Consider the following 14,906-nt stretch of genomic DNA (forward strand, 5'->3'; position numbering starts at 1 on the left):
GTCCACAGGAGGAAAACTGCTTATAAATCAACTAAGTGATGTTTCTTGAAAATGTAAAAATACAGAAAGTTTTCTGTGATGGTAGGTCAAATCATTATGTACCCATAAAACATGAAAACCCAATGTGTGTGTGTGTGTGTGTGTGTGTGTGTGTGTGTGTGTGTGTGTGTGTGTGTGTGTGTGTGTGTGTGTGTGTGTGTGTGTGTGTGTGTGTGTGTGTGTGTGTGTGTGTGTGTGTGTGTGTGTGTGTGTGTGTGTGTGTGTGTGTGTGTGTGTGTGTGTTGTGTGTGTGTGTGTGTGTGTGTGCACAAGCATGTGTATGTATAAACATTAACAGAATTTGATACATTAATAAATTTTGTATTCATGTAAACCAGCTGCGGATCTATGAGGAATTGATAACTGCTTCATACCTGAACTATAGTAAATCACCAACTGGTATATTGAACTTACTTTGACTTTAGACCAAACTACCATAATGCCAAATCTATCTTTTAGTTTTTACTTATAAAATTACTCTTTAGATTTGGCATTATGGTAGTTTGGTCTAAAGTCAAAGTAAGTTCAAATGAGAATGATATGAGGCCAAATTAAATTATTACATAATTTACATTTTGGGTAAGTATCTTTGTAAGTTTCATTTTCAAAACCCAGTAACAGGAAAAGTTAAATCATACTATAAGGTTTAACATTTCCATGTTAGTTGATAGTGTGTCTGTTTCTACATAAATGCTCTACCCAAATTCACAAGAATTTTGACTGAACTCCAGATGTGAGAAACTCCGCATTTGGTGAAGGCACTTACCAAACATCAGGATGTATAAACATCATTCATACTGAGACAATAAGTAGGTTTCTGTGGTCTCTTTGTGAGATAGATGTGCATATCAGCAGGGTCTTTCTGACGCTCTTTTATTTCATCTGTTAGAGCGTCGCTCCATGAGTTACAGGATATCAAGGTTGATGTTCGTATCTATTGATTTACTAACAAACGTGACCACACTGAAAGTACCTTGCGGGCTTGGTGTGGTAGTGTCAAATTATCCCACAGCACTGACAGGAAGTAAGTGTTTCTCATAGATGACAAAGCTCTTTATGTCGCTTACTGTAGGTGCTAAGTAGAGCTGGGAGATTCTGCAGCACAATTGGACCAATAAGCGCACTGGATATAGGTTTAGTATCATTACGATGTTTGACAGGCAAGCATTCTGAGGAAAAGGAAATGAACATGATACATCAACATAGTAATCATAATGAGGTACTCTAGAAGCAACCCAAGCATTTTTTTTCTTACTACTTTAGAAACAACATTTTGAGATCACATAATTAAGTTTATCCACGAAGACTCAGCAAACAAGTTCAGCCAAGCTGTGTTCCAGATGTAACCATTTTATGCAGTTTACTGCAAAAGATTTGTAAAAAAAAAAAAAAAAAAAAAAAGCACAATGTCAAAAATAATGTATTGTTTATTTCACATTTTTAAGCAGATATCACTGGAGAAATACTGTTCTGAATGTCAGAAGAGCAGTCACTTGGCTATAAGCATGATTGTGAGTGTGATACTGATATTACACAACAGTTTAATCAATAAGTAATCAATATTGCAGGGCTTACTTTTCTGACAAAAAAGGTTTATGTAGTTATTTTCTGCAAATAAAAATTCCAAAAACAACAGTTTAATTAATAATTCCAAAACAAGTATAAAGCTTTCTGTCACCAAGCAATTTATGGAGAAATATTGATGGACATCAGAGAATGAGTTAGAGAAACTCATAGCTTTGCACGGTCAGGTTCATGTATTAAAGTTTACAAAATACTCAAGTGCAACTGTATGTTTCACTTTATTATGAGATTTATCTCAAACAGAGCACAACTCTGATAAAAAAGAACAGAAGGCTCAGCAATAATTTAAATGAGCTTTTACTATGTTGCAGAATAAACTACAATATCTGCTAGATTTTATGTGCGACACTACGTCAGATTTATAGAGCAGATTGCAGTTCTGAATGATTTTATTAGTGACAAAATTACGGGGCTTGAAAACTTGACAAAGTAATAAAAAACATTCAGAGTTTAAGTCCATCCCTAGCGTCGCCCATTGTGCCACCCCTGCACTATGAAGCGTGGCGACTATATATTTCTTAAATAAATTCTGGTATTTTGCAGCTTAATAACCACACTGGGCTATATCAACATTTAGATTTGTTCCTAATTTTGTTCTTTAGCCCTACTGGAAAATTATCTGTGAACAGAATAATTTACTTAGGAGTATAACCTTTTGTGTCCAAACCTTTACAGCAGTAGCTGAGTTAATTTAATGTCAAAGACCAATGTACTTAACCTTCAAACACATAAATGAAACTGTTTGGGGGTTGATGCTCAGTTTAGATGAGGAGAACAGGAAGCCAGAGATAAGTCCTGGCAGACGTTCACATTGACCTTGTTTGAGCAGGCGGCTGTAATTAAGACGCTAGCTGGAAACCTGACTCCAGTGTGACGCAGCCTGAGGCTGGCTGCAAAAGTGGAGGTCGGAAAAAGAAACGAGATCCTCGTCGGCTCAGTGGCTGCACTCGATAGTGCTGCCAAGGCCGAGGTTAGCCCACTAATTCGTCCAAATGAGCGCCCTTATTCATGGTATCTTTATACATGCAGACACACTCACATAAACACACATACCAACGTTCCCGCAGACCAGAGAGGAGCGGAGAGTTATGAGGGCTTTGGTTTTCCTGGGACAGAGGAGAGTTGAGTATGATTTCAGCGTTGATCTGTTGTGAGTTCCTGTGGCGGAATATTAAAGGTACAGCAAGGCAGTTGAATTCAGTGCAGCTGTAACATAGTGTTGAACCTCTTCTCTTTTGGATTATGAGTTTTTAATCATGCTAGCATGCAGAAAACTATAAAACAATGATTTCTGGCACATTCCTCTTGTGTGATTTGTGGTTTGTTCACACAGGAATAGGTAATTATGTACGTCTCATGATTAGCTCATTTAAATTATGTTCGGCTGAGGCTCGACATTCCCTAATACCTCCTTAAGTAAAGCATTATCTTTAGCTCTTTGCAAGGAATCTCTGTCAATACCCCTGCTGGATTCATTTCTCTCTCTCATTTCAAGGACAAATGTATTGAGGAATTCAGACAAGGTGCCCTTTATCCTCTCTTACAGTACAAAACGGAAAAATATATATTCAAAAAGCAAAATAATTAACAATAATGTATAAAATAAAATATTTGTCATTGCTCTCTTTCCAACAGAAACCATTTGGGTCTGGACTCTGGAATGGGATGAATACAGGAGAGATTTTGAAGTTACATTATACTGTTAGTGGAAAAAGCCAGTTATATAATGCATTTCTGAGTGATACTGTAAACTTTTTTACTGAAATTGTTTTAGAATTATCACTTTTTTAAATTAAGCTTTTGTAATCCTGATAGAATTCCCATTTTTATTTTATTAAATATAACTATAATTGATTACTTTATATGATGTATAAAGTAGGGGTTGCACAGATTAGTCGACTAGTCGACTTTCATGCTCTGCCATGACGATTTAAGCTTGACGTCGACTAGTCACTGGCCTACAGAGGCCGCAACAGGATAAGCCATTTCCTGACACACACGCACATTTGCAACAGTTAAAATGACAAATAAATGCATACTCAGAGAGCTCTCCACAAGATATGTTTGATTATAACATCTGGATGCTCAAAATTGATCGGGAGAATGCACGCTTATTATACAGGTAAGTTAATCACCATTCTAAACTAATGTGTGCTGCATCCATTTTAATGCGCACACATAGCTCGCACATCACGCGGAGATCACGCACGCCTCACAAAATCATTCAGTTACGCTGAAATGTATTGTCAAACGCTGTTCTGTGATTTATCAATAAAATACCTAAGAAAGTTCTAGCATATATTTCTTAGTAATTAAAACTCACAACTTCACTATTAGAGAGATGCCTGCAGGTAGAATGAATTCACACGCAATCGCTCTCTCACTAATGCATTCAATTACATGCAATCTTTATTGTGCTACTTTATCTGTATCTGATTCAGAACGAGTAGAAATCTGTGAGAAATATAACGACCCAAAGACAAAAGAACTGTTACAAAAGCTGTTATGTAGTTAGAGCAATAACCTTATAGGTAGTGCTGTGTCATATGCCATAGCTGTCCTGTGCACAAGAAAACTTTATTTATTTGTTCATGGTTATTTGTTCATTAATGATGTCATCAGCATCTAGTCGACGTCGACTTGACTTTCATCACATAAATGTCGACTTTAAAAAATCTGAAGTAGTTCAACCCCTAGTATAAAGTAATGAATTACAGTTACCAGTTTAGGTTACCCTTTATTTTAAGGTGAAGTAGTTACATTGTACTCAAATAAGTACTGAGTAATATTAATTAACGTACTTACTATAGAGTTACGTTCATGGTTAGTTATTTGTAATTATACATAATTTACTGTTATTACTATAGTAAGTACATGAAGAAATGTGTAACTCATGCGTCACCTTAAAAATAGTGTTAATCCAGTTTTTTTTATATCCTGATTGATAAGGTAATGCCTTTACATGTATTCCGATACTCCCCATCCCTATATATATATATATATATATATATATATATATATATATATATATATATATATATATATATATATATATATATATATATATATATATATATATATATATATATATATATATATATATATATTGAATTCCCCTGGACCCTCTGTGCCACCAAGCAAATGGCCTGTGCAACTGGCCCTTCTATGGCTTTGTGGCAATTATACATTTTATTTTAAATGCAATTATAAAATCAACCAGACAAGTATAACACTGTCTGGATGATAGACTGGATTTGTTATAAATATAACCAGTATCCAATTTATCATGTATACCATGAGAATCAAGCAAGCTTTTCGGATAACATGAGATAGGCATGCAGTCTAAATGCTGCCTTGACAGCACGAGACCAAGCCACGCATCAGCTGACTTTCTTCCCTCAAAGTCGAACAGGAGCGGAGCTTAAACTGGAACTCCCAATAATGCACGTTTTCTCATGTACATGTCAGGACATTCCATACACTGTGGAACATCATCTTTATTTCTTTTATACATTTTTTTTGTTTTTTCACGTGAATTGGTTCTAACAATGCATCCCCATGCACATGTGTGTGTGTGTGTGTGTGTGTGTGTGTGTGTGTGTGTGTGTGTGTGTGTGTGTGTGTGTGTGTGTGTGTGTGTGTGTGTGTGCGTGTGTGCGTGTGTGCGTGTGTGCGTGTGTGTGTGTGTGTGTGTGTGTGTGTGTGATGTTTACAGTAGGGATGCACCGAAATGAAAATTCTTGGCCGAAACCGAAAACCGAAAAAGAGGAAACCAAGGCCGAAAGCCGAAAACCGAAACACCGAAATAAATTATGCCAAATATTAGTACCATAGCATTTATGGCTATGACTGTGTACCTACTTACTAAAATCAAGGCATTGCAATTGCATACATTAATATTAACGTTTCAAAGAATAAATCAATTACAAATTATGCCAATATTTATTTAGCACATTGCAACAATGCACAGTATAAAATAAAATTCAAACTAAAATGTTTAACTTGACCCCACTCATTTGTACATTAAATAATAATGTACAGGCCTACAGAAAGGTTTTTAAATTAAATGTTCTCAGTTCTCTCATAAAAACAAAGTGCATTTAGGTCTAGTGCATTTAAAAAATTTCTCTGTAGGACTACTACAAGAAAGTGCATTCAGAACAAGTGCAACTGCTTAAAGATAAAACTATTTTCTCTGTAGGCCTTCAACATAATAGTGTATCAAACAAAGACTGCCATAGCCCATATGTTAACTGTAGAATAGGGGTGTAGCGGTACACAAAACTGACGGTTCGGTACAGCAGTTTTACAAAATGGCTTTTTATTTATTTTTATTGGTTAACTGAAAAAAAAAAGTCTGTCCTTAAATGAATTAAATTATAACTAAAAGTTTATTGAATATATTGCTCTAAACTATATAGGGAGCCCTTACTTGCACATTAATATTAAAGGTTAAAAACAGAGCCCAAACTATTTGCCTAAATTCAGTTGCTATGTATTTTTAGGTCTAATAATCAACACTCAAATAACATCGTACACAAACATGTACACTTCACATAAGGCAGTTTTTTGCAATAACTTCTAAATCTAATTATAAAATAGTTTTTTATCCAATTCGTTGTTGAAATATAATCATTTATACACAGTGTCTGTCATTTTATTTAAACATACATGAAATAATCAAGACATCATTAACAGGTTAAGTAGAATACAATGAATATAATGGCTAATATAGGTCATATATTTAGTGAAAGAGTTGATTTTTCAAGTGAACGAACAGCTGTGGACACTGAGGTGCCTGAGGTAAATGACGCTACATGACTGTTTAGTTTATAGCAGTTATTGAGGGTCTTTCTGCCGTTGAAACACTGACTGAGCGATTACACCACATATGATACGTGACAGTAAGTTGTAATGTATCCTCAACACACCTTAGATGTTCATTCATGTTTATTCTTAAGGAAGAGATGATCGATCGCGCTCACAGATGATCGCGTTCACGCGCGCGCGCTGCCGCCAGATTGAAGTGTGTTCCGCGCTTAAAACATGCCCACTGTTAAAGATTGCGTTCGGTTTCACTGTGAAGTCTGGTCCTCTTCTCATCATGAGCTCTCCTCAACATGAGCTCTCGCTGTCAGTGCCTGTGCGTGGAGCAGACGTGGGTGTTTCTCAGATATACTGAAATACGTCCTCACCGCAGACATGTTGCTTCAGACAAGCACGTGCAGGTCGCGGTTTCTGTTTGCGTCATCACAACATTTCGGCCATGTTGTTTCGGTGATAAAAGTCTTTCGGCCGAAAACCGAAAATGCACTTTTGGGGCATTTTCGGCCGAAAATTTTCGGTGGCCGAATATTCGGTGCATCCCTAGTTTACAGCAATATAAACAGATGGCAAGTATCACTATTTTTATATTTTTATATTTTTAGTGTAACGTTTTTCTCTATTGTTGGGTCTAAAGTGCTGAATTGGATGTAGAAATTATTGACAGTTTATGAAGCATGATCTTTAAGTATGTAGGTGAGTGGTACAAATACATTTAGGACATATACATTCGCCATATTGGCACCCTCTTGACATACTAACAACAATCTGATAACTATTGACTGTATTTTTATGTATTATGAGGGAATCATTGAATCATTCACTCAAGGGATGTGTTAAAAATAAATAAATATTAATTCAGGATTTTTTTCTTGTTGTTTATTGAACTGTTGTATAAAAGCAATATCACACTTCTAATCATGCTGTTACACAGCCATGCCGATAATCTATCAACAGGAACTCTTGATCTTGTTTATTGCTTTTGTTTTATTGCTCTTTGATATTGTTTAATTATACAACAGGTCCAGTCATTAAACTGTCATTAAACTGATATACTAGAGTACAACAACACCTGGATGTTTAACTCTATTATTTATGTATTGTGTAGATATCACACTGCTTTTTATGTAGACAGAATCACTATATGTGTGACATCCAGTTGTGACAATTGTCTGAAGCCCATAGAGAATCACACCAATTAATTTCACAAGTGCCACCCTTCAAAGCACTGCATCACCAGTAATTCAAAAGAATGTGTCAGTGACATCAGCATGATGGCCAAGTTAGACACTTTCCTGAGTGTACATATTTTGTTGATCCTGGAACAACATTCCTGTCTGATTCCTGTGCCCATATCCCTACACATAAAGCTAACCCTACCTATAAGTTATCCCTAAAATCAGAGGGAAATGATAGGTGAATAACACTGACATAGAAAGCACCTAACCCTGGTTGTAAGCCTAAACGTCTCAGGTTATGACTATAACCATAGTTCCCTGAGAAGGGAACGAAACACTGCGTCCACTAGGGACAGCTTTGGGAACGCCCACAGCGTGATAGCGTCTGATGCACGTATGTCAACTCAGCCAATGGCGAGAGTGAGCGTCACGGGCGGGTGACGTCACGTCCAGGAAAGGATAAATATACATCCGGTCCGATCGCACTTCAGCTAAACTGCCGAAGCAAGGGATCACAGGGATGCAGGGAGTATGGCAAAGGGACGCAGTGTTTCGTTCCCTTCTCAGGGAACTATGGTTATAGTCATAACCTGAGACGTTCCCTTTCGAGGGAACTTCACACTGCGTCCACTAGGGACAGCTTTGGGAACGAAATACCAAAACGCCATAATACCAAATGCCTGTCGTGTGAAACTGTGGCACATTCAAGACAGGAGCACTGAAGAACCTGGAGCACATTCCAGGTCAAGATCATAGTATCTCACAAACGTAAGAGGCGAGGACCAACCGGCCGCATCGCAGACTTCTTTGAGGGAAACCCCCGATACTAAGGCCTTAGAGGCCGCCATACTCCTAGTAGAGTGGGCTTTGACAGCTAAGGGACACTGCTGATCAGAAGACCCATAAGACAGTGAGATAGCCTCGACTATCCACTTGCTCATTGTATGTTTGGACGCAGGGAGACCCCTGTTCTGAGGTCCAAAACAAACAAACAATTGATCCGCTTTCCTCCACAGGGCAGCTCTGTGGACATAAGCATCCAGTGCTCGCACTGGACATATAAGGTTCAATCTTTCCTGGTCTGGATTAACAAATGGAGGAGGACAGAGAGCCTGCAGCACTATAGGCCGTGGAACATTGGTTAACACCTTCGGAACATACCCTAATCTAGGGTAAAGGAAAGCTTTAACCATCCCTGGTGCAAACTCCAAGCACGAAGGGGATATTGATAAGGCCTGAAGGTCTCCTACTCTCTTAATAGAAGAGATGGCAAGAAGGAAGATGGTTTTCAGAGTCAGAAACTTTTCTGAGATGATGTTAAGTGGCTCGAACGGAGCCGCAGATAAACCTTCCAACACTATAGCCAAATCCCAAGTAGGAACTCTAGTGCGCACCGCAGGCCTCAGCCTCTTAGTGCCACGAAGGAAACGAGTTACCAACGGGTCTCTCCCCACAGTAATACCATCCACATGGGCATGGTAAGCAGAAATAGATGAAACATACACCTTTAGTGTAGCAGGGGTCAACCCAGAGGAGAATCGCTCTTGTAAAAAATCTAGCACTGAACCAACAGGGCAGTTGACTGGATCTAAACGTCGTTCTTGACACCAAGAAGTGAACAACCTCCACTTCAGGGCATATAGTCTCCTCGTGGATGGAGCTCTGGAGCTAAGAATGGTCTCCACTACCTCAGTAGAGAGACCAGACTCTATGAGCTCAGCCCCCTCAGCGGCCAAACCCATAGGTTCCACATTTCTGGGCGGGGGTGAAATATTGAGCCCTCCGCCTGAGATAGAAGATCCCTCCTTATCGGAATCTTCCAAGGTGAGCCATCGAGCAGTGTTACAAGGTTCGAGAACCAAATCCGGCTCGGCCAGTAAGGAGCTACTAGCAGTAGACTTATCCCCTCCCGGCGAACTTTCTCCAGAACTCCCTGGAGCAGAACAACTGGGGGAAATGCGTACAGACGCCGCCTCGGCCACGTCTGTACCATGGCATCCAGTCCCAGAGGAGCTGGATGTGTCAACGAGAACCAGAGTGGACAGTGCGTCGTATTCTGAGACGCAAACAGATCCACTTCCGCCTGGCCGTAAATCTCCCAAATGAGCTTCACCACCTCGGGGTGAAGTCTCCATTCCCCTGGCCTCAGCCCCTGTCTTGACAGGATGTCCGCTCCAATATTCTGGGCCCCCGGGATAAAGATTGCTCTCAAGGAGAGTAACTTCCCCAGAGACCACAGGAGGATCTGGTGCGCTAGTTTGCATAGTGGGCGCGAACGCAGACCCCCCTGACGATTTACATAGGAAACCACCGATGTGTTGTCCGTACGGACCAACACATGATGGCCCCTCAGGTCCGGGAGGAAGAACTTCAAAGCATTGAAGACTGCCATCATCTCCAGGCAGTTGATGTGCCACGAAAGATGATGGTCCCCCCACAGACCCTGAGCTGAGCGGCCTTCCATTACCGCTCCCCAGCCCGTGAGAGAGGCATCTGTCGTCAGGGTGACTCGACGACATAGTGCCCCCAACACCGGACCCTGGGACAGGAACCAGGCTTTCTTCCATATGACCAAGGCGCGGAGACACCGCCGCGTGATCTTGATCATACGAAAAGGGTTCCCCCTCGGGGAAAACCCTCTGGTCCTGAGCCACCACTGTAAGGGCCTCATGTACAGCAGGCCAAAAGGAATCACGTTGGACGCCGCTGCCAATAACCCCAGCAACTTTTGAAACTGCTTGACAGTGAATGACTGGCCTAGTTTGACTCTCTTTATAGCTGACAGAATCGCAGCAATGCGCGTGGGTGAAAGCACTGCCCGCATTGCTACAGAATCCCAAACCACGCCTAGAAAAGTGGTCCTCTGTACTGGAGGAAGCACACTCTTCTTCGCGTTCAGTCTCAACCCCAACTTTTGAATATGCGCGAGGACGACATCTCGATGCCGAACCGCCATCTCCTGCGACTGTGCCAGAATCAGCCAGTCGTCTATATAGTTCAGAATGCGTATGCCCTGCAGCCTGAGCGGGGCCAGAGCTGCATCTACGCATTTCGTGAACGTGCGGGGTGAGAGAGCTAGACCAAATGGAAGAACCCGATACTGGTACGCTTTGCCCCCGAAAGCGAACCTCAGGAACTTCCTGTGTTGTGGAAGGATGGAGACATGGAAGTATGCGTCCTTCAGATCTATTGTGACAAACCAATCCTCGGATCTGATTTGGGTCACAATCTGACTTAGCGTCAGCATCTTGAATTTTAGTTTCCTGACCGTACGATTCAGACGACGAAGATCTAATATGGGGCGCAACCCTCCATCCTTTTTTGGAACTAAGAAGTACCGGCTGTAAAAACCCGACTCTCTGTTCTGTACAGGGACCTGTTCTATAGCCTCCTTTTTTAACAAGGTTTCTACTTCCTGTTCCATTATCAGAGCCTGCTCGGGACGTACTGATGTTACCAGCACTCCGTTGAAACGAGGTGGGTGGAACCCAAACTGAATTCTGTACCCCTTTTCTACCGTCTGCAGGACCCATAGCGATATATTTGGTAGACGTTTCCATTCTGCCAGAAAATCTACTAAGGGAACCAGCCTCTCGAGGCTGGTCTCTGATATTTCCACTGCAACCATCTCGGCGGCCTGAAGCGTACTGGCAGCACCTAACCGATCTGGCTGTGTTTCTAACCTCCTTGGAGGCTGCGAGTGTGACACCTTGTCCTGTGGACGCCGAGTCACGAGCTCGCTGGAAACCGCTGCGCCCCGAAGCACCAAGGGTGGCGGGGTTGGCAGAACGGTCCCCTGAGGGCAACGAAGTGGAGTGGGCACCGTATACTGAGGTGAACACCAATCCACCCCGCGGGGGGGCGCCCTCGGAGACCTGACGCTGCTGGCGTCAGGACCTCTTTTGGCCTGAAGCCTTCTTCGCCTGAAGCACGACCCTCAGGTCGGTCTTCGGCTTAGAAGGCTTCGGCTGAGAGTGCCGACCTGGCCCACCGTATCTCTGAGGTGGAGCACGAGATGCGACACTCTCTTTTTGCTGCTGCCTGTACGAAGAGCTAGACGGCTGGGGCTGCTCACGCCCAGCAGCCCCAGAGGGTTGGTGGCGGCGCGGGAGATATTTTTTAAAAGCCTCCGCTTGCTTTTTATTCTCCTGAAATCTGTCGACGACTTCATTTACAGCGTCGCCGAACAGACCAGCGGGTTCAACTGGCGCATCAAGGAGAAAAGCCCTGTCTTTATCCTTAATATCAGATAAATTGAGCCACAGATGTCTCTCTGTCGCCACCAAGGCTGCCATAGACCGCCCAATAGCTCTAGCGGTCTCCTTGGTGGCTCTCAGAGATAAATCTGTGGCCCGACGCAGTTCGCGCACTGCCTCAGGGCTCACTGTTTCGCCGCCATCCAAATCCCCCAGCAGTTCAGCCTGGTACGCTTGCAAAATACTCATTGTATGCAAACATGCACCAGCCTGCCCTGCTGCCGTGTACGCTTTCCCCACTAGCCCTGATGTTGTTTTTAATGGTTTAGTGGGGAGCGTGGGGGCCTTCAGGGACGATGCTGACGCAGGGGACAGATAACTAGCAAGCGTCTGATCCACTTTAGGCATCGCCCCATAACCATATTCTTTCAGCCCCCTTATATCACTGTATGTTTTTACTTGAGGGCTGAAAAGACGTGATGAATATGGTTTCTTCCATGATCTACACAGCTCACTGTGTAAATCAGGAAAGAAAGGAAGACCCCGTGGTGAAGGTGACACATTTGACGTCAAAAAGCGCTCGTCTAATTTGCTTTTCGGACGAGCGCCTTGTTTCTCGGCTGGCCAATCAATATTTAACTTCGCCACAGCGCGAGTAATCACCTCCACCAGCTCTTCGTGTGCGGGGGAAAGAGATGGCGAATCATCTTCCCCCAATCCGACGCTCAACACATCCACCTCCTCAGAGCTGGAGTGTTGAAGCGACGGGCTCTCACTCTGGGCGGAAGAAGCCGCAGCGCGGGCTTCCGACACCAGAGATTGAGCGACAGATCTCCCGGGTGAAGGCAGAGAAAGAGCGCTCGCGCTCGTCTCAAACCCCGCCGAGAGATCCATCTGCGAACCCCATGATGTCCTTCTCCGCTGTGCCTCAGCAGCAGCGGGTCCAGAACCAGAGGGAACGCGATCCTGATCACCCTTCTCAAAGAGTGACAGGCGGGAGCGGAGCATGCGAAGCGGCAGCTTCTCACAATGCTCACACTCAGCCCCCTCGAAGGCTGACAGAGCATGCTCCACTCCCAAACACATCACACACAAATCATGTGTATCTCCACCCGTAAGGAAACGGGGACACGGAGGAGTACACTGTTTGAATACTGATGCATTCGCCATTTTTAAACTGAGACTTATTGTGCTTTTGACGGACAACAATAGGTAGACAGAGACAGTTTTTCACACAGATCGCTTAGCTGAGGCAGAAAAGCTGAAGTGCGATCGGACCGGATGTATATTTATCCTTTCCTGGACGTGACGTCACCCGCCCGTGACGCTCACTCTCGCCATTGGCTGAGTTGACATACGTGCATCAGACGCTATCACGCTGTGGGCGTTCCCAAAGCTGTCCCTAGTGGACGCAGTGTGAAGTTCCCTCGAAAGGGAACTTGACATAAACTGTAAACTTGTCTCTCAAATCTGATTGATTGATTGATTGATTGGAATGTTGTTCCGGGATCAAGAAAAATGTCCATTTCTCTGGTGGAATTTGCATATGACAAGCTGCACCTGAGCTGGAACTTTGCTATGCAATCTTTTTCGGATTTGACAATGATTATCTCTCCACTGCTGCTTCTAGATCAGGGGTTGTATTCACAAAACAATTTATCTTAAGAGTTTTGGCAGTACAATTTCTTAGTTACGAGTTTTCTCTTAAACCCTATTCACAAAGCTGCTGAGAGCAACTTTTACTAAGGAATAGAGAGAAGTCTTAAGCTAAGAGTAAGGGCGGGGTTGACCTCGTTGCTATGGATGATGTCAACACGCTTACTAACTATGCCCACAGTGATTGGCTAATAGAGGAGGGGTCTCTGTCTGTGATTTAATTATAGAAATATTTTGTTGAACGAGGTTTCATGTTGCTATATTCAAATACATATTTTAAAATAAAAATGTTGCAATATTCAAATAAAGATTTGAAAAAGTAGGCCAAGTGTCACTAATTAAACTAGTATATGTTTAGCTAATTGTCAGCCTCTTACACAGGGCCGGCCCAAGCTTTTATGGGGCCCAAAGCAAAATTGCATTTGGGGGCCCCTCTGTGCCACCAATACGATTGACTATTGTCAATTCTTGATAAATCGCACACCCATTATCAATTTCATTACCTGTAGCTGTGTTGCTTACAACCTGGTCTCACAGAATTCCGTGAAATGAACACGGGCCCCTTAACTCAAAATCTGTGGCAGTTTCACGGAATCGCCGAAAATTCTGTGATGTGTCCACGGAAGTGATTCCTATGTAAGTCAATGACAGTAAAAAGTTGACATGATTTTATGAATATTTATAGGCTACTTTTATATTTTGGAGCAACCATCTCCACTCCTACTCTAAACCTACCCACTCTCAACAATAAAAAACACAAAACAGGCAAACACAAGTACAGTCACAGGTATTTATTGCAAAAACTGACCAAAAACAGTATAAAAGTATTAACTCATATTGCATTCCAAGTCTTCTGAAGTCACACGATGTCTTCATGTAAAGAACAGAGTTGATCTTAATGTTTTAAAGGGGGGGTGAAATGCTGTTTCATGCATACTGATCTTTTGGCACTGTTAAAGACTTGGATTCCCATGCTAAACATGGACACCGTTTCATAAGCTAAGGTGGACGTTTGATGGGAGTATTTCTTTGCCAAAATTAGTACTTCCTGTTAGTCATAAGTTTCGGAAAGTTTTTTTCGATCATGGGTCCGCTTGACGTCAACAGGGCGGAATTTCCTTGTATGGGCCGTACGGACAATTCTACCGGAAGAGCGCGCGCGAGAGAGAGAGAGAGAGAGAGAGAGAGCGTGAAAGCAATAGGCTACGCCCATCAAAGCGCTGGCTCGTACAGATGGAATTTGCTTTTCCGGATCAACAACTGAGTTGCGCAAATATTTATGTCTGTTCCCTGCATTTCGGTGCCGATTGTTTTATAAACAAGGCCCAGTTCGACGCCGGATTTTCAGATCGCCTAATACTGAAGGATGGAGCGGTCCCAACGATAAAGGTCCCAACGTTGGAACCGCAGGTTTGACTGCTTCAAATGT

This window comes from Gobio gobio (assembly GCF_949357685.1).
Source record: "Gobio gobio genome assembly, chromosome: 9".
Lineage (NCBI taxonomy): Eukaryota > Metazoa > Chordata > Actinopteri > Cypriniformes > Gobionidae > Gobio > Gobio gobio.